Below are 26327 nucleotides of genomic sequence, written 5' to 3'. Positions count from 1 at the left end.
CCATTTGGAAGATGGGCTGTGTTGGTAGCAGCCCATCACCCCATTATGGGCTGGGCTGACAGGCAGAGTTCGCAGAGGCAGACAGGTAGGTGGCCTTCCCTCCTGCTCCTGACTCTGGAATTCCCCGGACGCTGCTGGGAGTCAGGGCTCAGCTCTGCAGCCCGTAAACAAGAACATCCCAGAACATCAGTTGCAGACACTGCTTTCTCCTCTGCCCTTCTGCCAGGAGGTGAAGACTGAGCAGAGGAGGAACACTGCATGTTCTCGAGTGTTCACTGAGGCGCGCTCTTTCTGTCTCACTGTCTCTAGGGTCTGTGCTCCATGGACACAGGGAAGACAGCAGGAGGGACCCGACTGAATGCTGAGTGCTGAGTGTTGACGTGGTCCAGCCACATGGCACAGGGAAGGCAGCTTCAGCCACTAAATGGGAAAAATGTCACATGGCAGGAAAAATGTCTGCACTTCCTTGCTCTTGCAGACCTAAACCCCAGCATCCCCCAGACTGAACAAACCGTCTTCCGTCCCACCCTTGGCACTGTCACCAACCCTGTCTCAATGGAGTGCTAGGAGCTTGGGTCCTCCCCAGCGCCCCTCTGCTCTATTCCCATGTTTCATCATCAAACCACCTTGATTTTGTTTAATAAGATTATAGAGTCTCTGGAATCGTCCATGCTCCCATCTCCACTTTTCCATCCTAGTCCAACCCCCAGCGCCCTTCACCTGGAGGATCACAACGGCATCCTTCTCATTATCTTCATACCCATTCCTGACCCTGCAGCAAAGTTAACTTGTTCACAAATACAAATCATATTATTATCCCGCATTCTGTAACGCCCTCAAATGTCTCCCCACTCCCTTTAAGCTCCCCTTAAGCACCTGTAAGTTTGAGTTCAAGTCCCCAAGGTCCTTAACCAGGGTTTCCTGGGCCTTCATTTCTCAGTCCATTCCTGCCTCTGCTAACCTGCCCATCCCCGCTTCTCTCCACTCCTGGGTCTTTTCACGTCCCACACTTACCCTAGAGCCTTTGAATATGTTGTACCCCAGAAGCCTTTCCCCACCCTATTCCTCCTCATAGCTCTCCTCAAGCTTGGTGGGATTTATTTTTCTAATGTTGTACTCTCAGTTCCATGGAAGAAGGCACTAAATCTGCTTTACTTACCACTGTCCTTGGCTTGCAACACAGTGCCTGACACCTAATAGATGCTCAGAAACATATAGACTTATTATATTATCTATATGTATAAAAATGAGATTTTAGTAAAACTGCCTTAGAACTATAAAGTCTGTATAAGACTGGTGATTTTTATTTCTTCTCTCTAGCTCAGAATAAGCAGGATAGAATAGTCTATTATCATTTAGTCTTGAAGGGAATTTATTTATATCTCTGTGTTAAGGCTTCCAGGCATTTGCATCTTAAGCTTTTTATTTCTACCTGCAGAATGAAGGGGTTTGTGCTTCTTTAAAGGAATTTCTGGCAATAGCCAGCAGGTGGGTTCATTAAGGAAGAAACGGAACACTCTCATGCTATTTTTATTTCTTTTTTTATAGTTTGGAAACTGGAAAACAAAGAGACAAGCTGAGGCTAAGGAAAGAACGTATATGTGTGTGTGTGTGTGTGTGTGTGTGTGTGTGTGTGTAGGGGACTATACTCAAGATTTGGAATTCTCTTCTCACCCCCTTTATAAGGAACTACCCCTAAGATCCCCTTCTGAATGGGATGGGGCTGCTGGGAAAGCAGCCTGGGGAGTAGGAAACACCAGAACTACCCTGACACCATCGGTAAAAGCTTCTATTAACCCTGGGACTTTGAACAACCACTTAACCTCAGTGTCTTCATTTGTAAAGCAGAGATCAAATCCTGGACATCAGGATTATTGTGAGGATTAAAATAAATTGTGTTTTAGAAAGCACATTGTAAGTTGCAAATATAAATTAAAGGTGACATGATGAGACCACTAAACCAAACACCTCAAATACAGAAATACAAGCTGACATTTCTCTCCCATGAGCCAGCCTTACCTGTGCAGCCCCATGGACATGGCCATGTGTCAGCAGCTTCAAGAACAGTGGTGAGTATGTGCATCGCCCCCTCTTCCAGTGGTCAGTAAGCTCAGAGACGGGCCCTAGTCATGTCACATCCCTAGTAAAGAGCAATGGCAGACACCTAGTACCTGCTGAATGAATGAAGAGATGGTGAGAAGCAAGAAGAAAGAAGGTCTGAAAAAAAGTGAGTGGGAGAGGGGTGAGCTGGACCCCTGGAGAGATTTATACTTTCTTAGAAGTCCAGGAGAGGGCTTCCCTGGTGGCTCGGTGGTGAACAGTCTGCCTGCCAACACAGGAGACATGGATTCATTCCTTGGTCCAGGAAGATCCCGCATGTCATGGAGCAACTAATCCCAGACATCACAACTACTGAGCCCACATGCCCTAGAGCCCGTGCTCTGCAACAGGAGAAGCCACTGCAGTGAGAAACCTGGGCACTGCAGCTGGAAAGGAGCCCCGCTCGCCTCAACTATAGAAAAGCCTGAGCAGCAATAAAGACACAGCAGAGCAAAAGAAAAAGTCCAGAAGAACAACTGAAGGCACTAAATTCACGGGGCGTGCCCTCTTAACTCCCTTGGCTCATACCCCAACTCCTAACTCTCCTGGCCTATGGCCAGCTTTGGGGATGGGATGGGGCAGGAACTCTTTGTCTAGGCTTCATTTGACTGCAGGGGCCTCTCCTTGGGGTCCTTGCTGAGCGGCCAGAGCAGTGGTACAAGAAGAATGCTCAGATTTCCACATTTGGAAGCCTTTCAAGAGATGCATGCCCTGGTCTCACCCTCAAACAAAGGGGACAGAACCAAATACAAAGAAATGCTTTTTCCCAGTCCCCCGGCACCAACTAAATATCGTCCATCCATCCATTAAATAGCTGTGAAGCCCCTGCTGTGTGGTGCGCTGGGTGCTGGAATGACATAAAATGAATTGCACCCTCATCTCAAGCAAGGAAAACATAGCTACTTTTCCACAGGGAAGACTCAGTGGGGAGGGAGCAAGAGCCAGGCCCTGGAGGGGGAGGAACACAGCCCCTGCACCTTGACAAGCCTGACCCTGTCATCTCTCTCTCCATCGCTCTTATGTCACTCTGGGCCTGGGTGCCAAAGGTCCATGGTGCCAGGTACCAAGGGGATACCCTCAAACCCTCCACCTTGCTGGGAAACTTGCAAATCACCTACCAGTATGTTCGCCAGACTTCGGGAATTACTCAAAAGTTTTCTGCACCAAAATCTTTCTGGAGCTGACAAATAAGGAATGATGATTCCCTTTAGATCAAATATATGTTTTTAAAGGGAAACAGTTTTCTATTGTGAATGGAAAGTAGGTCTCACCTCAGAATGGAGCCCATTTGTCAGTGGTCCTGGAGGCCTGGGAGATGATGATCTAGATGTCTCCAGGGTCAGGGAAGAATGGTCTGAGGACCCATCTCCCCCACTGGCTGCCCCCTTACTAAACAGCTTCCAAGTTTTAGGTGGTGAGGTTGGAGTCAGAAAGAGAATGGCCTCGAACTTGACACCTGAGTGTCCTCCAGCTGATAGAAGATCACTTCAGTGCAGATGGAGCCATCCCAAAAGAAAAACAATTGCAATTACTCAGCAGGTCCTGTGCCCCGTGTTGAATCCATCCTGCTCTATTCCTCACACACAAAGCGAGAGGCCCTTAGTCATTTGAAGAGATGGCCCACAGTACCAGTGTTGACTGAGGGCTCTGTCGGAACCACTTTCTCAATTCAGTTAACAAGCAGGGGTTGCCAAGGGCCCCTGGCCAGTGGCATGCAGCCCCGGATGGCACCTGAGGGAGGTGTTGCTGTGATTCTAGCCACGTCCTTCATGCTCCACCTGTGGATGCAGCACAGCCAGCTAGCTTTCAGCGAGGAGCCCCCTCCACCCCCAAAGCTGGACTGCAAGGCCTTTCTTCCCAGGCCCTGAGCACAGGACCAGAGGAAGCTGCCTCTGCTGATGCGAGCGGAGCCTCTGAACAAAGGGGCCTGTGTGAGCCGCCGCAACAGCATCTGTGGGTGCAGAGCCGAGTCTGGCTGGAGTGCTTGCAGTGCGGCAGTGGGCGTGCTGTGGAATACAGATTGCCCCCGAGCCTTGGGGGCTTTGCTTGTCAAGTGGCGGGGCCTGGCTTGGGCAGCCCAATATCCGGCTGTCAACAGCCCGCAGGCCTGTTTGCAGCATGGCCAGGGTCCTGTTTGGTGATTTGACAAGAGTCCCAGGCTCTCCTGGCACATCAGAATTCAGGGTTTGGTGCTGCCAGCGTGGGCTGGCTGCTTCTGGAGGCTGGGGTGTTCTCCGCCATGGATCAGCTGCTGGCGGAGCTCAGGAGAGGCAGCTGGAAGGTCCCTGAAATGCCTCCGCTTCCTGCCCTCCATCCTCAGGCCCTCCCTCCATTACTCACAGGAAGACATGACAAGATGTTCCAAGATACTGTCTTGGAGAAGGGCTGAAACACACGCCAGATTCTGACAAAGATAAGAAAAACAAGAGTTTATAGAAAATAGATTCATCTGATTTTTTGAACAATCACACCTCTTTAATAATAATTAGTCACATCGTTGTGGGACCCAGTCTAAAAAACACTGAGACAGCTGAGATGCCTCATATATTTCCCCTTTGATCCAGCTCCCATGCTTCTGTGTGAGCAATTTGTGAGAGGAGGCACATGGACTCAGTGTTGCTGTTCATTTGCATCCCACTCAGTAAAATCATAAGCAGGGAAAGTGCCTCTCCTCCTTGATCCCATCGCTCTCCTGTGTCCTTCTTCTGCTAACACCTCCATCTTCTCTCCATTCACCTGGATCATCCTGCCCCCTCTTCCTTCACCTTCCTTCCTAGGTCAGATCCCTCCATGCCCCTCAGCTCACAGCAGGCAAAATCCCAACCTGGGCACACAGAATCCCTCACAACCTTGGCCTTTGTTCTAGTTCGGAGACTGAGCACTCGGGGAAATGGACATTCCTGGGTGGGCGGGGCCAGCCCAAGTTCACGGCCCCACCTCCCCTGGGCCCTCAGCCACTTTTACTTGTCCTTGAAGAGCTCCCACCTCTGTGCCCCAGGTGACCACTCTGAGCTTCCAACTCTCTCATCAAGGTTCCTGCTCAACCTTGAGTGTCTCAAACTTGACTGCAACTTCAAGGTCACCAGGTTCATTGTCTCTCAAATTCCCACCTCCCTCCTATGAACACCTCCATCTGCACGGCCATCTACACCTTCAGTCTCAGAAACATGGCCCTCTTTCTGTGCTATTTCTTCTCCACCTTGATGACCACTGACAGACTGTGAGAGTTATCCCCTCTGTTTCATTTTTGTCAAATCTCTTTCTTCAAATCCCTTGAAGCTTCTACATATGCAGGAGGCAGACTTCATTTTATTGGGCTTCACTTTAGTGCACTTCGCAGATAATCACATCTTTACAAATGAAAGGTCTGCGACAACCTGGCAGCCAGCAAGTCTGTGGGCACCATTTTTCCAACAGCTTTTCCTCACTTCCTGTCTCTGGGTCACATGTTGGCAATTCTCAAAATATTTCAAACGTTCTCATTCTCAGTACCTGAGTCTTGTGGGCCATGTCTTCCTCTAGTTACTTCTCAACATACCTTCTCCCCTTCTCTTGCAAACATCTTGCTATTTACACATCCATTCATTCCCAGCTCTTTGTACTCTGCTTCTGTCCACAGCCCACTACCAAACTCAAGTCCTTTCCTTACTAGAACTTTCTGAGGCCTTTGAGAATACGGGTTATCCTTTGAAGCTTTGTGATCCCTTACATCTGTTCTCCCCTTCCTCTGACAAGGGTTCCTCTCCCACTGCCTGTCCCAGGTACCTGGCTATTCTCTGGGAATCTGTTTTGAATACCTCTTGCCTTCCATACACACCTCTGTCGAAGCTCATCCTCTCTTGTGGGATGTGCAGATAACTTTAATTCCCTCTTTCTAACCCAGACCTTTATCCCCAGCTTCTCCCATAGGCACAATATTAATCCAGCATTTCCAAAAGGGCAATTGGGACACTTCCTTGCACCTGAGCTTCTGCTCTAAGTCAACCAGGGCTGTCTCAACTTTCCCCTCTTGCCCTGTCTTCCTCCTCCACTGCCCACTCATCTCTTCACTTGGCTGTCTGTTACTCATTCTTTAAGACCAAATATGTTGCCTTCTCTTCACTCACCTTCCACAACTATCTTGTATGTGTTCCTATAATACCCTGAGTCTGTCCCCACCGCTGTGGCATAGAAGTCTGTCCCCCAAATTGACACTTAAAGTCCTAACTCCCAGTCCCTTGGAATGTGATCTTTGGATCATTACACATGTGATTAGTTAAGGTGAAGTCATACTAATCCAATATAACTAGTGACCTTATGAAAAGGGGAACTTTGGATGCGCACACACACACACATGGAGTATGCTGTGTGAACATGAAGGTTGGAATTGGGATGATGCTTCTAGAAGCCAAGGAAAGCCATAGATGGCCAGCAAACCACCGGAAGCTAAGGGAGGGGTATGGAGCAGATTCTTTCTCACAGGTTCAGAAGGAATCAAACCTGTCAACACCTGGATCTCACGCTTCTAGCCTCCAGAACTTTGAGACTGTAAATTTCTATTGTCTAAGCCACCCAGTTTTGGGTACTTTCCTATGGAGCCCTAAGAAACTAACATGCCCACTGTCACACTGCTGCGAGCGTGTTCTCAGTCACTCAGTCGCGTCTGACTCTTTGCGTCCCCATGGACTGTAGCCCTCCAGGCTCCTCTGTCTGTGGGATTTCCCCAGCAAGAATACTGGAGTGGGTTGTCATCTTCCTTCTAGGGATTGAACCTGAGTTTCCTGCGTCTCCTGCGTTGGCAGGTGGATTCTTCACTGCTGCGCACTTGTACTGTGGTTATTACCTTTTGGGGTCTTCCACTCCTCCCTGTATCCTTTTATCTCCAGAACCAAAACCACTGTCTCCAAGCATAAGAAGTTTCGAGTAGTTGATGAATAAACTAATGAAAGTTCAGCCTTCCAAAAAAGTCAAGCTGCAGACTAAGCAGCTTCACTGATTTGCCGAGTTCTAGCACACTACGGTTCTTTTTTCCATGGCTTGTTGTGGAATCTGTCCACGTCTTCCTATGCCTTTGGGTGGATGTGCTGCTGGTTTTCTAGTTGGCCTTAGAGGAACATTAGGCCCTTTTCTGCCCATCTCATCCTGTGGCTACAGATCCTGCTGGGCTGCCTCCTCTAGGTTCCAGCTCCCTGGCCACCTTGACTCTGTCCTTTGGTCTCTTTGGGCCCAGGGATGGCCAGGACATCACGCTGGGGCTGGTCTCAGGTTCATTCCTTGGTATCCCCTTCATTCTACCCACCCCAGGGAAACGGCTTCTCCATTTGACTCTGATGAGCTGTCCGTTTCCTGCTGGGACCCTGAGAAATACAGTCAGTGGGCAGGTAGGCAGGGAATGAGATGATAAACATGGTGCAAAAATAATTTGCTTGAGTTTGTTTGTTTTTAAATAGTCTTTTAAACCCCAGTGATTAAGTCCCTCCCAGTTTTGTTTTCAAAGTACCACTCAGCATTTTTACATAAAGCCTGTTGTTTGACCTTATCTGGGCTTCACTTGTGGCTCAGCTGGTAAAGAATCCGCCTGCAATACAGGAGGACCTGTGTTTGATCCCTGGGTTGGGAAGATCCTCTGCAGAAGGGAAAGGCTACCCACTCCAGTATTCTGGCCTGGAAAATTCCAGGGACTGTACAGTCCATGGGGTCGCAAAGAGTCGGGCACGACTGAGTGACTTTCACTTCACTTTGACCTTATGTATGCATTTGGCTAAATATAGAAACTAACACTGAATACCTAAAATTTGCAGGCAGAGTGATAGGCACTGGGGATCCAAAGAGGAAAAGATCCTATTTCTGCTTGAGAAGACCCAGGGGTTAGTGGGGGAGACAGATGCGGGGAGGGCACTGCACTTGACCCTGGGCTCGGTCCCACATCCATGCTGACACTGGAATGTGGGTAATTGCCTCCCGGTCTAGACTCCTACAGTAACACTGGTCCTTCGACTTAAGCTATTTTTCACAGAATCATTCTCAGATTTTTTTCTTCAGATAAATGCCTTCTGACAGCCAAATACACACAAGATGATTATGTAACACATTTTGGAGTCAAACTTCGTCTCATATTTTCTCTTTTCCTCACATTATAGGTTCCTTGTGTTGGCAATAACTTTAAATAATCAGCTGGACTGGCAGTTGCCAATTCTAGATGATCCTAAGACTGGCTCTATAAAAACAGGTTCCTGAGCTTTATAGTCATCTGAGGAATCAAAACCTTTGGGGAGAACAAGTGCACAGGGAAAAGTGAGGCCTCGAGATCAAGATTTTTCCTTTTGAAACCCTTATGAGGATTCTGATGTTCGGTCTGTTTGGAAATTGCTGGTTTGGATTAATTCTTATTTACAGCAAATATAATTTAGGCTAAGTTTTTTCCAAACGTGGCTCCTTGGCCATCTGGGTGTGTTATATTGGCATAGGGATAGACATGTAGATCAATAGGATATAACTGAGAGTCTTGAAATAAACTTTATATTTATGGGCAATTGATTTTCTTCAAGGGCATCAAAACCACTCAATAGGGGAAAGAATGGATCTTTCAACAAATGGTGCTGGGGAAACTGGACATCCACATACATAAACATGAGGTTGGACCACTGCCTTGTCTCATACACAAAAGTTAATTCAAAATGGATCAATGACCTAAATGTAAGAGCTCAAACTACAAAACTCATAGAAGAAAATAAGCACACATTTTCATGACCTTAGATTAGGCAGTAGTTTCTTAAATATGACACAAAATGCTCAAGAAATTAAAAAAAAAATTAGGTATGTATTTTATTTATTTTTTGATAAATTTGACTTTGCAAATATTAAAATCTCTTGTATATCAAAAGACTATCAAGACAATGAAAAGATGATAACTCACAGAATAGGAGAAAATATTTGCAAATCATATATCTGATAAGGGATTAATATCCAGAATATATAAAGAACTCCTACAATTCAACAATAACAACAACAAAATATCCAAACAATACCTACTCAGCACTAGGTAATCTGCCTGAAAGACCTCTGCCATCCCCCAAAGAAAGGTGACCTTGCCTGAAACAATTCATTCTCTGCCAGAATAACTTCCTTGCTTCAGCTCCTCCTGTCTATAAAAATCTTCAATTTGTATAGCTCTTAGGCACTCCTGTCTGCTATGCTGGAATGATGACTAGGTCATGACCCATTCAGTAAAGTCAATTATATCTTAAAGTTAAAAAAAAAAAAAAAACTCCAATAGCCCAATTTAAAAAATGGGCAAAGTACTTGAATAGACTTTTCTCCAAAGAAAATCTACAAACGGTCAATGAGCACATGAAAAGATGCTCCACATCTCTAGTCATTCAGTTCAGTTCAGTTCAGTTCAGTCGCTCAGTCATGTCCGACTCTTTTCGACCCCATGAATTGCAGCACGCCAGGCCTCCCTGTCCATCACCAACTCCCGGAGTTCACTCAAACTCATGTCCATCGAGTCAGTGATGCCATCCAGCCATCTCATCCTCTGTTGTCCCCTTCTCTTCCTGCCCCCAATCCCTCCCAGAATGAGGGTCTTTTCCAATGAGTCAACTCTTCACATGCGGTGGCCAAAGCATTGGAGTTTCAGCCTCAGCATCAATCCTTCCAATGAACGCCCAGGACTGATCTCCTTTAGAATGGACTGGTTTGATATCCTTGCAATCCAAGGGACTCTCAAGAGTCTTCTCCAACACCACAGTTCAAAAGCATCAATTCTTTGGCACTCAGCTTTCTTCACAGTCCAACTCTCAAATCCATACATGACCACAGGAAAAACCATCACCTTGACTAGACGGACCTTTGTTGGCAAAGTAATGTCTCTGCTTTTGAATACGCTATCTAGGTTGTCATAACTTTCCTTTCAAGGAGTAAGCATCTTTTAATTTCATGGCTGCAATGACCATCTGCAGTGATTTTGGAGCCCAGAAAAATAAAGTCTGACACTGTTTCCACTGTTTCCCTATCTATTTCCCATGAAGTGATGGGACCAGATGCCATGATCTTCGTTTTTTGAATGTTGAGCTTTAACCCAACTTTTTCACTCTCTTTCACTTTCATCAAGAGGCTTTTTAGTTCCTCTTCACTTTCTGCCATAAGGGTGGTGTCATCTGCATATCTGAGGTTATTGATATTTCTCCTAGTCATTAGGGAAATGCAAATCAAAACCACTGAGAGCTATCACTTCACACCCACTAGGAAAGCTGGGTTTCCCAAGTGACTCCGGAGGTAAAGAACCTGCCTGCCAATGCAGGAGACGTAAGAGTTTGATTCCTGTCAAGATCCCCTGTGAAGGTCCCTTAGAGGAGACCATGGCAACCCATTCCAGTATTTGTGCCTGGAGAATCCTATGGACAGAGGAGCCTGGCAGGCTATGGTCCATAGGGTTGCAAAGAATTGGACCTGACTACTATGACTTAGCACACACAGAATAGCTATGATTAAAAAAAAAAGATGAACAATAAAAAAAAAGGATGAACAAGTGTTGCTGAGGAGATGGAGAAATTGGAACCCTCAAACATAGCTGGTGGAAATGTAGTCATTCAGCCTCTGTGGAAAACAACTGTGCCAGTTCCTCATGATCTAGAAATTACACTGTCTTAGGCATATATCCACAAGAATTTGAAACATACGTCCATACAAAAACTTGTACGCAAATGTTCATATTGGCGTATTCATAATATCCAAAAAGTGGAAATAATCCAAATGACTATCAACTGATGAATGGATAAATAAAATGTGGTATTTGTCCACACAATGAAAAAGTATTCAGCTATAAAAAGGAACAAAATAGTGATATGTGCTATGATATGGATGAACTTTGAAAACATTATGCTAAGTGAATGAAGCCAGTCACAGAAGAATTTATGTTGTATGATTCTGTATATTCTATATATTGTATAACTTTATATTCAGAGTAGACAAAGCCAGAGAGATCAGAAAGTAGTGATTGCCAAAGGCTGGGGGATAGGGGTACATGGAGAGTGACTGCTAATGAATATGCATTTCTTTTTTGGGGGGATAAAAATGTCCTGGAATTAGATAGTGGTGATGATTGTACAACTTAGTGAAAGTACAAAAAACAAACAAAAAAAAACCCCTGTGTATTTGAGGCCTGGGAATGTGCATTTGAAACAAGTCCTCAAGATGATTTTTAGGCCACTGAGATTTGAAAACTGCAGCGTTTCATTTGTAATCACTTTATCCCCTGAAATTTTGAAGAATTTAAAATCTGTTTTAGAAAAAAAAAGGGTGGGGGGCAAAAAGCAGACAACCAGAGCGTGGAAAGCAATCATTCAGTGAACAACTATTTAGCTGCTGCCTGCTATGTAGCAGGTAGCATGCTGGGCCCAGTGAACTAATCCCAAACCCTGTCTTATAGGAGTTTAGAGCTTGGGAGGGATGCAGCCTGCAAACACATAGCCCCAGCACCAAGACAGTCATGACATCTGCATTAATGGAGGTTTGTACAAAGTACGGCAAGTCAGCAAAGGAGCCTCAAGCTGGGCCTGGAGGAGCCAAACAACGAGGTAATATCTGAGCTGGGGCTCAAGATCTGCACACTTGGGAAGGTAGAAGAGAGTATGAATGAGGGAAGTGGGGGATGCTTCCAATCAGAAAAAGTGAAAGTGTTAGTCGCTCAGTCATGTCCAACTCTTTGAGATCCCATCAACTGTAACCCTCCAGGCTCCTCTGTCCATGGGATTCTCCAGACAAGAATACTGGAGTGAGTAGCCATTTCCTTCTCCAGGGGATCATCCCCGACCCAGGGATCAAACCGGGGTCTCCTGCATTGCAGACAGATTCTTTACCATCTGAGTCACCAGGGAAGCCAATCAGAGGAACAGCATGTGTAAAATGCACAGAGAACTTGGAGAACTTGGCATATTAAAGCATCTGTAACAAGTTGGAATCTCTCCCAAGGGAGGACAGTCAGGAAGGAGAGGAAGCAGAGAGCTGGCTTATTGTGCAGCAAGGCGCCATTGGAGAGTTTAGAAAACAAAGATACCAGTCCTAGATTGGGAAGAGCCATCTGATGGCAGGATGGGAGACTGGGGCAGAGAGAACAGAGGAGCTGGAAGGCTGGAGGGAAGAAGGCCTGAATGATACACTGAAGGTCTAAACTAAGGCAATAGAAGGACAAGGAGGAGACAGAGTCAGGCTATACATATTTAGAATCCCTGGGCACTGACAGATGCTTTGTAGGACCCTTAGCAGCCTCACTGACCTCTACCTACTAGATGCTAGTTGCACATCTAGTAAACAGAAGAATCTCCAGGAATTGCAAGGTGCTTTTGAGTGCCTACCTGAGAGGCAGCTGAGACTCCAATAAGCTTAGACTCCGTTGATCTGGTTGTAGGACCATTTTTGTGTTATTTGCTAATAAACCTCTGAGGGGAGGCAGAATCCATTCTGAGTTGTGCTGTGATTGTGAGGGAGTTAGGGAGCAGACTTGTAGCCTCAACTTCCTCTCACAAACAGGAAACCCCCCTGGTTACCAAAGAGAGGGCGACCGTGACCAACCAGGTGGCACTAGAAGTGAAGAACCCATCTGCTGATGCAGGAGGCATAAGAGACGCAGGTTAGAGATGCAGGTTTGAACCCTGGATCAGGACGATCCGCTGGAGGAGTGAAAGGCAACCCTCTCTAGTATTCTTGCCTGGAGAATCCCATGGACAGAGGAGGCTAATAGGTTACAGTTCATAGAGCCGCAAAGAGCTGGACACGACTGAAGCGACTTAGCACACACACGTGAACAATCAACTTGACTGAGGTCGGTTGGCCCCGGGGCAGTTTTGTTGTTTTCTGGATAGACAGGGTTGACATCCCTTGTTTTAAATTAAACAAAGAGGTCATTAGACTGAAGTCACTTTTAATATCTTGGTAGCAAACTAATACTTAAGCCTAAAATCCCTCGAGGTTAAGAAATCAGAATTTAAGGGCAACCAATAACAACCAACCAACCAGGCTTTCTCAAGTAAGGCAACTACTTACACTACAGCCAATCGAATCACTTCCTTGCTTTCCTTCCTCCTCTTCTTTATAGAAGTTCACCCCTCCCATCTACTTCTGTCAGCGGAGTGTTCCTAATCACTTCTGGTTTGTGACTAGAATTGATTTTTGCTCCAATGAACTCTTAAAATTTTTAATGTGCTTCAGTTTATCTTTTGATGCTCGAAATAGAGAATCCCCGACAGAGAGCTCCTGGCCAAGAGAAAGAGGAGAGACACAAACAGAGTGAGCTCCAAGACCAGGAACTTCAGAATGCAGAGAATGGATTTCGTCTGGGCTTCTCAAGTAACTGTTTACAGGAATGCTCACCCCAAACTCATGGATCTGTGATGATGGCCACAGCAGGGCCCAAGGATAGTTCTGCCCAGCTTTGAGACAAAGCAGACCTCGTTAGCAGAGAGCTCACCATGAGAGCTACGGCACCAGGTGAGAGTCACAGGCTGCCTGAGTGGGAAAGGACCCCTGAGAGATCTTGCCTGTTATCATTCCTAAGAGTCCTGTGTCCACATCCGTGCTAGGTCCGGAATCCATCCATACCTGTCTGTTCCCTCTACCACCACCCTGGTCCATGCCAGCATCACCTCCCACCTGGAGGGCTGCCATTGCTTCCTAACTAGAATTCTAATTTCTTTCTTCTTCTCTATACAATCTCCAGAATGATGATTGTAAGTAAATCTATCTTGTCCTTTCCTGATGAAATGCCTTCAGTGGGCTTCCATGATATTTAGAATAATTCCACAATCCTTACTTGTTTTTGCAAAGCTCTGCAAGAAAGCATCCCAATTTCATCCAACCCTTTCTTCACCAAAGTCCAGCCACAGCGGCCTCCTTTTGGTTTCTGAAATGAGCTTAGATCTTTCCCATCTGAGGGCCTTGGACTCTGATGGACTCTCTTCCAGGAGTAGTTTCCTCCGAGTCTTTCTGTGGCTGCCTCCTCCTGCATGGGGCTCAGCTCAGATGAGACCCTCCCAGGGAGGTCTCCCTTGCCTCCCCTAGCTAGCAAAGCTCCCGATGTCCCCGCCCTCCCAGTCACACCACCCCTTACTCCTGTGCTGTCCTTTTCACTGTAGGGAATTATCTTGCTTGTTGCTTGGTTGACCGTTTACTCCTCCCTCTAAAATGCAAGATCTTCCAAAGCAAAGGATTGCTCAGACCTAGCACATGGTCTGGTGTGTCCCAGGCACTCTATGGATATTTCATGAAGAGATGAATGACTTTAAGATTGGCGCCAGAATAAATCCATTTAACATGTTATGTGCACAATGATGACCAAGACCAGATCCCTTGATATCCTTGTCTTCACTAGAAATTAAGAGCTGTCTTTACAGACTACTGTGAAGGCCTACCTGCAGGTCTCTAAATGTTTTGGATCTCCCGCTCACCCTCCCCACTGCAAAAGAGTGGGGAGGTCCTTGTTGACAGTAGTTGCTCCCTCCTCTTCTTTCCCTCCCTCTCTTCCTCTCTCTGGCTTCTTCCTGAAAAATTGCTCGTTAGCTGAATAGCTTAACATCAAATCCTTCTTCCTGTTAACATACAGAAGCCCCGTGATTCAGTTCGAAAGACTCCAACTGGCTGCACTTTAGCTTTTGGCCCCTTTTTTCAAATGATTAATGATCTATAAACAAACACGGAGAATGGTTAAAGCACCTGCTATTTAGAGGCCCCCTGTGGTGAATCCTTTTTGTAAATGGAAGGACTGACTGGTTTATCTTCTGTGTAAATATGGATTTTCTTATTTTGGATGCTGTGTTGGTTACACCTGCACCACTGATGTGAATCCATCATGCCCTGCTGTAACTTGTCTCTTTTCACCTGATCACTCCATTTAGTCACTCAACACACCTTTGTTGAGCACCTACTATGTGCCAAAGAGACAAACGAGGAAGCCCCTGTCCTCAGTGATGCCCTATCCATCAGGGGAAATGGACAAGAGAATGATCAAATAGAGTCTGCAGGAGAAGAGCCCCTCGCCACGCCCCAGGTGATCAGGGAGGACTTTCATGATGGTCCTTGTGCTGTCTGGGGGGAGATGAGTGGCAGGTTGCCAAACAGATGGAAGGCAAGCACCCAGAAGGGCAAAGGGCCTTCATGTTCAAAGACAAAGAGGTGTGAATGGGCTTTGCAGAAGCACTCCAGCCATGTGTGGATGTGGAATGCTAAAGGGCTAAATCTGAGGAATAAGCAGAACCATGAAACTATACGCAGGACTTGGGATTTTATTCTTAAAGTGATGGGGGACCACTGATGGACAGTATAGGGAACACACGAAAGGCCATGGACAAACTGCACTACTAAAAGATGACTTAAGCGGCTCTTGTGGAGCTTAAGAGGGGGAGGATCGGTGTCAGAACATCTGTTAAAAGACATCATCTTAGTCCATCCAGGCTGTTGTAACAGAACACCATAAATTAAAAAGTGAAAGTAGAGTGAAATTCACTCAGTTGTGTCTGACTCTTTGTGACCCCATGGACTATACAAGTCCATGGAATTCTCCAGGCCAGAATACTGGATTGGGTAGCCTTTCACTTCTCCAGTGGAGAAGGAAATGGCAACCCACTCCAGTACTCTTGCCTGGAAAATCCCATGGATGGAGGAGCCTGGTAGGCTACAGTCCATGGGGTCGCAAAGGGTCAGACACGACTGAGCAACTTCACGTCATGTCACGTCACTTCTCCAGGGGATCTTGCCAACCCAGGGATCGAACCCAGGTCTCCCACACTGCAGGTGGTTTCTTTACCAGCTGAGCCACAAGGGAAATCCAAGAATACTGGAGTGGGTAGCCTATCCCTTCTCCAGTGGATCTTCCCAACCCAGGAATTGAACCAGGGTCTCCTACATTGCAGGCAGATTCTTTACCAGATGAGCTACCAGAGGTGGGAGGCAGTGATTTATAAATAACAAACATTTATTAATCACAGTTCTAGAAGCAAGGATGTCAAGGATCAAGATGCTGGCAGGTCTGGCATCTGATGAGAACCTGTTCCCCACTGATGACTATCTTCTTGACACAGCCTCGCATGCAGGCAGGCACAAGCAAGCTTTCCAGGGTCTCTTTTTATAAGGGCACTAATCCCATTCACAGGGGCTCAGCATTCAAGATCTAATCATCTCTCACAAGCCCCACCTCCAAATACCATCACACCAGAGGGTTAGGATTTCCACATAGGTGTTTGAGGAGGATACATTCAGATCACAGCAGACTTCAGAGTTATCTAGGTGAGAAACGAGAAGTCTTTGAACCTGAGATTTTTATCCTTGGACACAGTGGCGCCCAGGGAGGGTTGTCCTCACTGAGCTTTGGAGTATCTAGAAACTCTTTTGTTGAAAATGTGGTATCTGTGTGCATAAAGAGGACCCACATGTTTCATGAAATGTGCAAAGGGATCTGAGACACTCGATCAAGGTCGTGCAGTGAGGACAGAGAAATCCAACTCCACAGAAGAGAGATTTAGATTTACTGGGATGTGTGACAGATAGGAGAAGGGTGGAGAGAATAGGAAGTGGTGAAGCCAAAGGTGATGTTTCTGACCTGGGATATGATTTAGAAAATTGTGTATCTTTCTAGAATCCTGGCAAAAGCATAGTTTTGGAGCAGAGAGTAGGAGAGAGGGAGGAGATAAATTACTCATTCATTCATCAATTATTGAGTTCTTACTTTGTCTTCAGTACTCTCGTTGGTGCTGAGGATTTAGCTAAATAAAGAAACTTGCATTGTAGTGAGGGTAAACAGATAAACACATTCATAGAAAGTGGTGATCACTGGTGGGATGGACAGTGTGCTTGCTACTTCGGGATGGACAAAGGGTTGCTACTTTGGCAGGCTGGTCAGAGACACTTCTGTGAACAGCTCATATTTCAGCAGCAACCTGAGTTAGGTGAGAGAGAGAGGTTTGTGGCTACCCGATCTGGGGCTGTCATAGTCTAGGCAGAGGGAATAACCAGGACAAATGCCCTGTGATAAGTACATCCTTGGCTTACTGGAGGAAGATCGTGGAAGATAGCTTGGGTTGAGCACAGTGAACCACGAGAAAAGATCAGGTGATGAGGTAGAGCATGGTCATAGAGACTGGATCATTCGGACCTCAGCCCTGGAGGATTATAGTAATAATCATGGTTTGTTTGTTTTTTTTCCCTAGGTGAAATGGCAAACCACTGGCAAATGCTAAGTAGAGAGAAGGACCCAACTTCAGTTTGGGACATGTTGATTTTGGAAGAGTGTGTACTCTGATGCTGGGAGGGACTGAGGGCAGGAGGAGAAGGGGACGACAGAGGATGAGACGGCTGGATGGCATCACTGACTTGATGGACGTGAGTATGAGTGAACTCCAGGAGTTGGTGATGGACAGGGAGGCCTAGCATGCTGCGATTCATGGGGTCGCAAAGAGTAGGACATGACTGAGCGACTGAACTGAACTGAACTGAAGCAGCATTTCGCAGAAGGCAATGGCACCCCACTCCAGTACTCTTGCCTGGAGAATCCCATGGATGGAGGAGCCTAGAAGGCTGCAGTCCATGGGGTTGCTGAGGGTCAGACACGACTGAGTGACTTCACTTTCACTTTTCACTTTCATGCATTGGAGAAGGAAATGGCAACCTACTCCAGTACTCTTGCCTGGAGAATCCCAGGGACAGGGGAGCCTGGTTTGCTGCCATCTATGGGGTCGAACAGAGTCGGACACGACTGAAGCAACTTAGCAGCAGCAGCAGCAAGCAGCTTTTGGGCTTCCTGGGTGGGCACTAGTGGTAAAGAACCCTCTTAACAATGCAGGAGACATGAGAGAAGTAGGTTGGATTCTTGGGTTGGGAAGATTCCCCTGGAGGAGTTCATGGCAACCCACTCCAGTACTCTTGCCTGGAAAGTCCCATGGGCAGAGGAGCCTGGCAGGCTACAGTCCATAGGGTTGCAAAGAGTCAGACATGACTGAAGTAACTTAGGGTGCACAAAAGCAGCTTTTATTTATTTTTCCAGTGGAATAAAACAGAAATTATCAGAAAGCATCATTCTTAATTTTAAAAGAATATTTTGAGAAAATTACTCTATGTGTGTGTGTGTGTGTGTGTGTGTGTGTGTGTGTGTGTGTGTGTGTGTACACAGTTCTGGACGAAAATGTAAAATGTATTTCTAATTGTGCATTGTGATGAAAAAAGATGAAGTTAAGATGACATGAACTCCAGAGCAGGATTTTTGCAGGAAGATGGAGGAGGGTGGAAGATGAGAGAGGGAGCTACAGTCTGAGCTTCTTTTGGCTTGAGCTACACGGACCCCAAAATGGCCCAGTGGCAGACCCACAGGAGTAGAGGGTAGCTGGTTTAGAGCTGCTGATAAAGGAAGCCATTCCACTGGGGTGCAGAATTGCTAATACCTGAGCTCACCCAGAACAAGGTATGATCATTACAAATGATATGATTTGGGGATGTAGGCTCGAGTCACAATATCCAGGAACCATAACACAGTAACAATCAAATACCCTTGTTTTGAGAAAGGAGCGCCGTCTGGCTTAAATTTAGCCGATGCAGCTTTGTGAATGCCGCCTTGGTTTCTCAGAAGCTTCATCCTCAAGAGCCTTGTGTAAGCGGAGAGGGTGAATGTTGATTTTTCCCTCTCAGTGTAAATTTCACTCGACTTTTCCCTTTCAGAGTTCGTATTACCTTTTTTTCACTTTTATTATCCTGTCTATTTTGTTACTGTCTCTGTGAACTTTGCCTGTGGTACTATAAACCTGGGAACTAAATACTTGGCTTTAGCTGCAAGAATGAAGACATTAAAGAAACAGGTCTTAGGCTTCTCAAACAGGTTTTTGTGTCCTTGGAGTTTGCACTGTGCCCTTTGTGGCAGAGACCAATTGCTGTTCTAAAAACTCATCTCCATTTCCTCCTGAGGAAACAAGAGACTGTTTTCCCAGCCTCCCTTGCAATTAAGATATGGCCACGTGACTAAATTTTAGCCAATGGAGTGTGGAGACAGAGCGGGCAGGCGTGGCTTCCAGGCCCCCTCCCCTAGAAACAGGCTGCATTCAATCTTGTCCAACTTGCCCCATCTGCAGGCTGAGCCTCTGTGTAGTGGCATAACTGGGAGCTTTCTGCTGAAAAGAGTAGAGACTCAGCCAGCCTGGACCCTGGACTGCATGGAGCAGAGGCTCCTTCCACACCCCTCCCATCCCTGGTTTGTAGGACTTTATTAGAAGGAGAAAGATACATTGTTTCAGTTCAGTTCAGTCGTTCAGTCTTGTCCGACTCTTTGCGACCCCCTGCACGCCAGGCCTCCTTGTCCATCACCAACTCCCGGAGTTTACTCAAACTCACGTCCATTGAGTCGGTGATGCCATCCAGCCATCTCATCCTCTGTCGTACCCTTCTCCTCCTGCCCTCAATCCCTCCCAGCATCAGAGTCTTTTCCACTGTCAACTCTTCGCATGAGGTGGCTTTGGAGCTTTGGTGGTATTGGAGCTTCAGCATCAGTCCCTCCAATGAACACCCAGGACTGATCTCCTTTAGAATGGACTGGTTGGATCTCCTTGCAGTCCAAGGGACTCCCAAGAGTCTTCTCCAACACCACAGTTCAAAAGCATCAATTCTTCGGTGCTCAGCTTTCTTCACAGTCCAACTCTCACATCCATACATGACCACTGGAAAAACCATAGCCTTGACTAGACGGACCTTTGATGGAAAAGTAATGTCTCTGCTTTTGAATATGCTATCTAGGTTGGTCATAACTTTCCTTCCAAGGAGTAAGCTACATTGTTTATTGGAGTTTGTCTGTGACAGCAGTCCTCATTGCTTTAACTGCTACACCTGTGCCTACATAGATGCTCAACCAGGGGTCCCAACTGGATCTCCGTATTCATTTAGAGTTTGCCTTTGAAACTGAAATAAATTGGTGATTTCATTTTATCTCTCCACAGAGTCATCGCTTAGTGTTTTGAAAAGAAACTTTCTTAGTTGCTTTCATTTTCACTTACCTTTATATTTTCTTGCCACGGTTAAAAAAAGCAAGCAGTGGATCACTCCCTGCTTTCCTGGCCCCACTGAAGTCGAGAAAGTTGGTATCTACCCAGCAGGTGCTCCTTAAATGTTGCTCAGCTGCTGCTTGAGTTTGCTTTAAGAAATTATTTTTCCTTACTTTTGTAAGTCCTCGACTGAATTTACAACGAAGACAAGCCAAGTGTTAGTGGAAATTCCCGGTGATTGTACATAAATAATGATGACATGCACATTGGGCAGCACAAGATGCCAGCACGGTTCTATACATTTTATACACGTTATTGGCAATCTAAAACCCTGCAAGGCAGGTATCAGTAATTTTTTTTTTTTTTTTTTTGCTATTTTGAAACAGAACCTGAGAACAACTACAGGACTCATCAAGGTCACACCGCTAGTGATTGATTTGAGCCAAGATTCTGAATTAGATGTGAACAGCTCGAAAAACCAATCCTGATGCACCTGCTTTGCAGTGTGTGCTTTTAGCTTGCTCACCTATGCCTGCTTGTTCCTTTCTTCTACTTCCCATTGATACCAATTTTCCTAGTTCTGCTCATTGACTGGTCAACACAGTGTACCCTGAATTCAGCCAGGGTCACTTAGTTTTAACAGAGGGAACAGAACTCAGGCCAGTCAGTGCAGGGAGCCTCAGTCCTGCTTTGATGGGTATTAGAATTTATAAATATTTGCATAATTCCTCCAGCAGATATATGAGTATGCATTGCTCACTGTTAGAGAGCAACAACGAGGGCTCCTTTTAATCGCCTTGTTCAAAGTTAAAAAAAAAATGCTGGTGGATGTTAAAATTCTGGAGGTCACATATCACATTTTAGAAAAGAACTGGCACCCCATCCTCCTTCAAGACTTGCACAGGCCTGGAATGAGGATTGTGTTTGCTAAACTCGTTTACATTTGAATATGCTGCTGCTGCTGCTAAGTCACTTCAGTCGTGTCCGACTCTGCGACCCCATAGACAGCAGCCCACCAGTCTCCCCCACATTTGAATACACTTTCTGTTAAAAACTGGTGTGTGTGCTAAGTTAAAGCAAGGCAACCAGGAAGTGTGCATGGGTGTGGAGAAGCAGAAAGGAGGAACTACTTAGCTGTGGGTATGAGGGGGTCATTTTAAGGCTCACTTCGTTATTGCTCACTTGCTTAGTCGTGTCCGACTCTTTGCGACCCCATGGACTGCAGCATGCCAGGCTTCCCTGTCCTTCATCATCTCCTGGTGTTTGATCAAACTCATGCCCATTGAATCACGTCCATTAAGGCTTACTAGCTTGCTAAAAAAAATGATCCTGGCGTGTCTCAGGATGACAGATGTTTGGTGCGCAAGTCCAGTAGCTCTCTTACCTCGGTTGTATTTCTAAACTCTCCAGGAATAAAAACTTGTCCGTGGACGTGAGCTGATGCTGAGTCCCTTCCAACTCTAAGAGTTAAGAGGACTGGCTCTGAAAGCACGCAGCCCAGGTCAAAATTCTGACCCAGTCAACCTGGGGCAATGGGCTCAGCCTACCCGAGCCTCTTTTTCTTCAGCACTGCAATACCCTTGATGCTGTGACCTCACCACAGGGTCGCCTTTGGGGCTAAATCACCCTTGCAAAGCATTTAGCATAGTGCTTGGCACAGAGAAACTGCATAGTGGGTGTGAGCGGTGGAGCCTGGCTTTCATTTTGTCCTGTCACTGAGATCTTAATGCATCTCATACAGGAAGGAGTCAGCTCTGGGTGCTGGGACTGGCCCAGACCTGGAAGAGCCTGGTCTTTGGGCGGTGGAGAATTTATATTCAGGATTTCACTAGTAAGACTCACAAGATCTCCAGCAGGAGACATTACCTGCCTGGGCCTGAGCTTCTGCGTGTGGAAGGAGAGAATGGACGTGAGGGAAACTTCCAACACAATGTGTTTCCAAGCCAGGACGTTGGCTGGAACTCAACTGTGGACAGAAGGAAAGAATGGTTAGTCCTTCCCCTGGCAAACATGGCAGAGTGATCATCTCGTTTTATTAATAGACCAGGCTATGGGAGCCATAAAAACAGGGTGGCTTCAAAATTGAAGTTCTTTGAATTTGAGTTTTTGTTACACCCGATAGAATGTGAAAAGAGAATTGTGTTATACATGGACTTTGTATAATGATCTCCTATCTCATGCTGCAAATCAATTACTTATTAGCTTTCATTGCCAAGGAAAGGAAAATATATTACTATTCATTTTAGCCTTTTCCTTATTGATTTTGTGAGTACAGTACTAGTTCTTGAAGAAAGATTATATTCATTCTTTCATTACAAAAGACCTAGGCCACATTACACAATATTAAAATGCGAGAAAAGCACAAATAAAATAAGCTTATCATACTCCTCTGTGGTGAAGCATTCAGCTTCCATTTTTCTTCTGCATATTTTACATTGAGGATTGCATTTTTCACTCAGTGCTATGTAAGGACCAATTACCATGTTACTTCATAGAGTTTATAATAGTTTTAATTGTAACATAATATCCCCAGAAGCATACTCTGGTTCATTTTAGCATTTCCCCTATCCTTGTCAGAAGGTAGCAGAGAGGAAACATGGGACTTGGTGTCACATTTCTTAGCAGTGAGACCTTGATCAAGTCACTTAAACTCTTCAGCCTTCAGTGGCCTCAGCTACAAAAATTCCAGCTGCCTAGAGCCATCTCACTGGGCCATTGCGCAGACTAAATGAGACCGTGTTTGCAGAAGGTTCCCTGCTGTCTGGAACGTAGCAGGGTTCACTGCTGCCAGTGGTACTTTCAACCTTGTGACCTACATTCCAATCTGATGAATGATCTGATTCTTATAAACACCCCACCAGAAAACGCATGTAACACAGACCACGTCACTCCCTCTCTCTGGGCCTGCCTTATCATTTGCAAAGTGACGTGGTCAAACTATAAAGTGTGACCTCAAAGGCCCCTTCCACCATGGTCCTCGGCTGTTACTAAAAGCAGCTGCAACCATCTCGGGGAAATGACCTCTGGAAAGGTTCAGCCTTACTGACAAAGAGAGCGCCCTATGAAAGCCTGAGGGCTTGTGGACACTAGCTTCTCTTTTCTCCCAGATAAACATTTGACATTCCTCTGAGAGGGCTCTCCTGGCTCAGGCTGTGTGCCCTTCACATCTCCATTTTTCAGACGGGTTCAGCAGCCAGCACGCTCACCCAAGGTTTTATTTATCCATTTCACATTTCTAATGTTGCGTCGCTGCGGTGATCATTTTCCAATGTGGTCATTTAAGGAAGATAAATTGGACTGCAAATCTCAGGAGAGCAAGCATTCCTTTCAGTCAGTCCTCAAGGGACAAAGATTTTTCTCCACTCTTAACACCACCTGCTTTTGCCCTCCCTAAAACCCTCACAAAGACTTTCTGACTGGGAAAAAAAAAAAGAAAATTTTGGCCTCAGAGTAGTTGGATAGTCCCCCTCCCTGGTACGTGCACTGTTACCCCTAACACTAAGATTTCTCAGATTCCCCAAACCAAGGGCAAAAAACAAACCAAAACACCTACTGTTAGGATCAGAGGTGCCACTGCAAGGAAATAAGTGTCATTAGCAGAGAACTGCCACCTGCCCCTCTGATAGCCTGTTCTCAGGAGTTTCAGTGGAGACAGTCCCCCCGACCTCATTCACTCACAGTGCCTGGGGTAGGGTGGGGACCCACACTATGGCCTGAGTGGGGAACTCACACTGTGGAAACACAGGATGTAAAGAGGCCTGGCACACATGGGCACTCACTGGCAGCTGGTACAGCATGAGGCCAAGCATGTAGGCTCTGAACCCTTGCATTTTTGCTTACTGTGTGATCTCAGGTACGTTATTTAACATCTCTCTGCCTCATTTCCGAAATGAGATGAATAGAAGAGCCTCTCCTAAGGTATGAGAGAAATAAAGACGTTCAGGCGTGTAAAAGCTATAGAATGTGCAAGGTACATGTTTCATAAGTAGCACCTTTTGTGCTAAATGGACAAATCTGATCATCATTTTGAGGGACAGTCAATAGTATTGGAAAGAGGGTGGAATGGGTTTTAGAGACAGACCTGAGTTTGAATCCCAGCTCCAGGTTGTGTTTCAGTTCAGTTCAGTCGCTCAGTTGTGTACGACTCTCTGCAACCCCATGGACTGCAGCACACTAGGCCTCTCTGTCCATCACCAACTCCTGGAGTTTACTCAAACTCATGTCCGTTGAGTCAGTGATGCCATCCAACCATCTCATCCTCTGTTGTCTCCTTCTCCTCCTGCCCTCAATCTTTCCCACCATCAGTGTCTTTTCAAATGAGTCAGCTCTTCACATTAGGTGGCCAAAGTACTGGAGTTTCAGCTTTAGCATCAGTCCCTCCAATGAACATTCAGGACTGATTTCCTTTAGGATGGACTGGTTTGATATCCTTGCAGTCCAAGGGACTCTCAAGAGTCTTCTTCAACACCACAGTTCAAAGGCATCAATTCTTCGGTACTCAGCTTTCTTTATAGTCCAACTCTCACATCCATACATGACCACTGGAAAAACCATAGCCTTGACTAGATGGACCTTTGTTGACAAAGTAATGTCTCTGCTTTTTAATACGCTGTCTAGGTTGGTCATAATTTTCTTCCAAGGCGTCTTTTAATTTCATGACTGCAGTCACCATCTGCAGTGATTTTGGAGCCCCCCAAAAATAAAGTCTGCCACTTTTTTCACTGTTTCTCCATCTATTTGCCATGAAGTGATGGGGCCAGATGCCATGATCTTTGTTTTCTGAATGTTGAGCTTTAAGCCAACTTTTTCATTCTCCTCTTTCACTTTCATCAAAAGGCTCTTCAGTTCTTCTTCGCTTTCTGCCATAAGGGTAGTGTCATCTGCATATCTGAGGTTATTGATATTTCTCCCAGCAATCTTGATTCCAGCTTGTGCTTCATCCAGCCCAGAGTTTCTCAAGATATACTCTGCATATAAGTTAAATAAGCACGGTGACAATACACAGCCTTGACGTACTCCTTTCCCGATTTGGAACCAGTCTGTTGTTCCATGTCCAATTCTAACTGTTGCTTCCTGACCTGCATATAGATTTCTCAAGAGGCAGGTAAGGTGGTCTGGCATTCCCATCTCTTGAAGAATTTTCCACAGTTTATTGTGATCCACACAGTCAAGGCTTTGGCATAGTCGATAAAGCAGAAATAGATGTTTTTCTGGAACTCTCTTGCTTTTTCAATGATCCAGCAGATGTTGGCAATTTGATCTCTGGTTCCTCTGCCTTTTCTAAAACCAGCTTGAACATCTGGAAGTTCACGGTTTACGTATTGTTGAAGCCTGGCTTGGAGAATTTTGAGCATTACTTTGCTAGCATGTGAGATGAGTGCAATTGTTTGGTAGTTTGAACATTCTTTAGCATTGCCTTTCTTTGGGATTGGAATGCAAACTGACCTTTTCCAGTCCTGTGGCCACTGCTGAGTTTTCCAGATTTGTTGGCATATTGAGTGCAACACTTTCACAGCATCATATTTCAGTATTTGAAATAGCTCAACTGGAATTCCGTCACCTCCACTAGCTTTGTTCATAGTGATGCTTCCTAAGGCCCACTTGACTTGGCACTCCAGGATGTCTGGCCCTAGGTGAGTGATCACACCATCGTGATTATCTGGGTCATGAAGATCTTTTTTGTACAGTTCTTCTGTGTATTCTTGCCACCTCTTCTTAATATCTTCTGCTTCTGTTAGGTCCATACCATTTCTGTCCTTTATTGAGCCCATCTTTGCAAGAAATGTTCCCTTTGTATCTGTAATTTTCTTGAAGAGAGCTCTAGTCTTTCCCATTCTGTTGTTTTCCTCTATTTCTTTGCACTGATCGCTGAGGAAGGCTTTCTTATCTCTCCTTGCTATTCTTTGGAACTCTGCCTTCAAAGGGGTATATCTTTCCTTTTCTCCTGTGCTTTTGGCTTCTCTTCTTTTCACAGCTATTTGTAAGGCCTCCTCAGACAGCCATTTTCTTTCTTTCTTTTTTTTTTTTTGCCATTTTTCTTTTTTGCATTTCTTTTCCATGGGGATGGTCTTGATCCCTGTCTCCTGTACAATGTCACGAACCTCCACTCATAGCTCAATGGGCACTCTGTCTGTCAGATCTAGTCCCTTAAATCTATTTCTCACTTCCACTGTATAATCGTTAGGGATTTGATTTAGGTCATAGCTAAATGGTCATACCCACCACAGAGGTGCCAGAACT

General features: G+C 45.7%; 2 long non-coding RNA genes across 2 annotated transcripts in view; one reads left to right on the top strand and one right to left on the bottom strand.

Moving 5' to 3' along the window:
• Nucleotides 1–384, top strand: part of LOC132342578 (uncharacterized) — a 31598-nt gene extending 31214 nt beyond the window's left edge. Inside the window, exon 4 of the long non-coding RNA XR_009490993.1 lies at nucleotides 310–384. This is a non-coding gene — a long non-coding RNA (uncharacterized lncRNA). The remainder of the gene's footprint in view (nucleotides 1–309) is intronic.
• LOC112442012 (uncharacterized) lies at nucleotides 338–22138 on the bottom strand. The gene is made up of 5 exons (XR_003029970.2): nucleotides 21954–22138; nucleotides 3372–4504; nucleotides 3219–3280; nucleotides 2020–2174; nucleotides 338–420 (listed from the first exon to the last, which is right to left on the bottom strand). It is a non-coding gene; the product is annotated as an uncharacterized lncRNA (long non-coding RNA).
• Between the last annotated feature and the right edge of the window lie 4189 nt (nucleotides 22139–26327).

The sequence above is a fragment of the Bos taurus genome, chromosome 17 (assembly GCF_002263795.3).
Source record: "Bos taurus isolate L1 Dominette 01449 registration number 42190680 breed Hereford chromosome 17, ARS-UCD2.0, whole genome shotgun sequence".
NCBI classification, from domain to species: Eukaryota; Metazoa; Chordata; class Mammalia; order Artiodactyla; family Bovidae; genus Bos; species Bos taurus.
The sequence above is the reverse complement of the archived record's forward strand: the minus strand, read 5'-3'. Positions and strand labels throughout refer to the sequence as shown.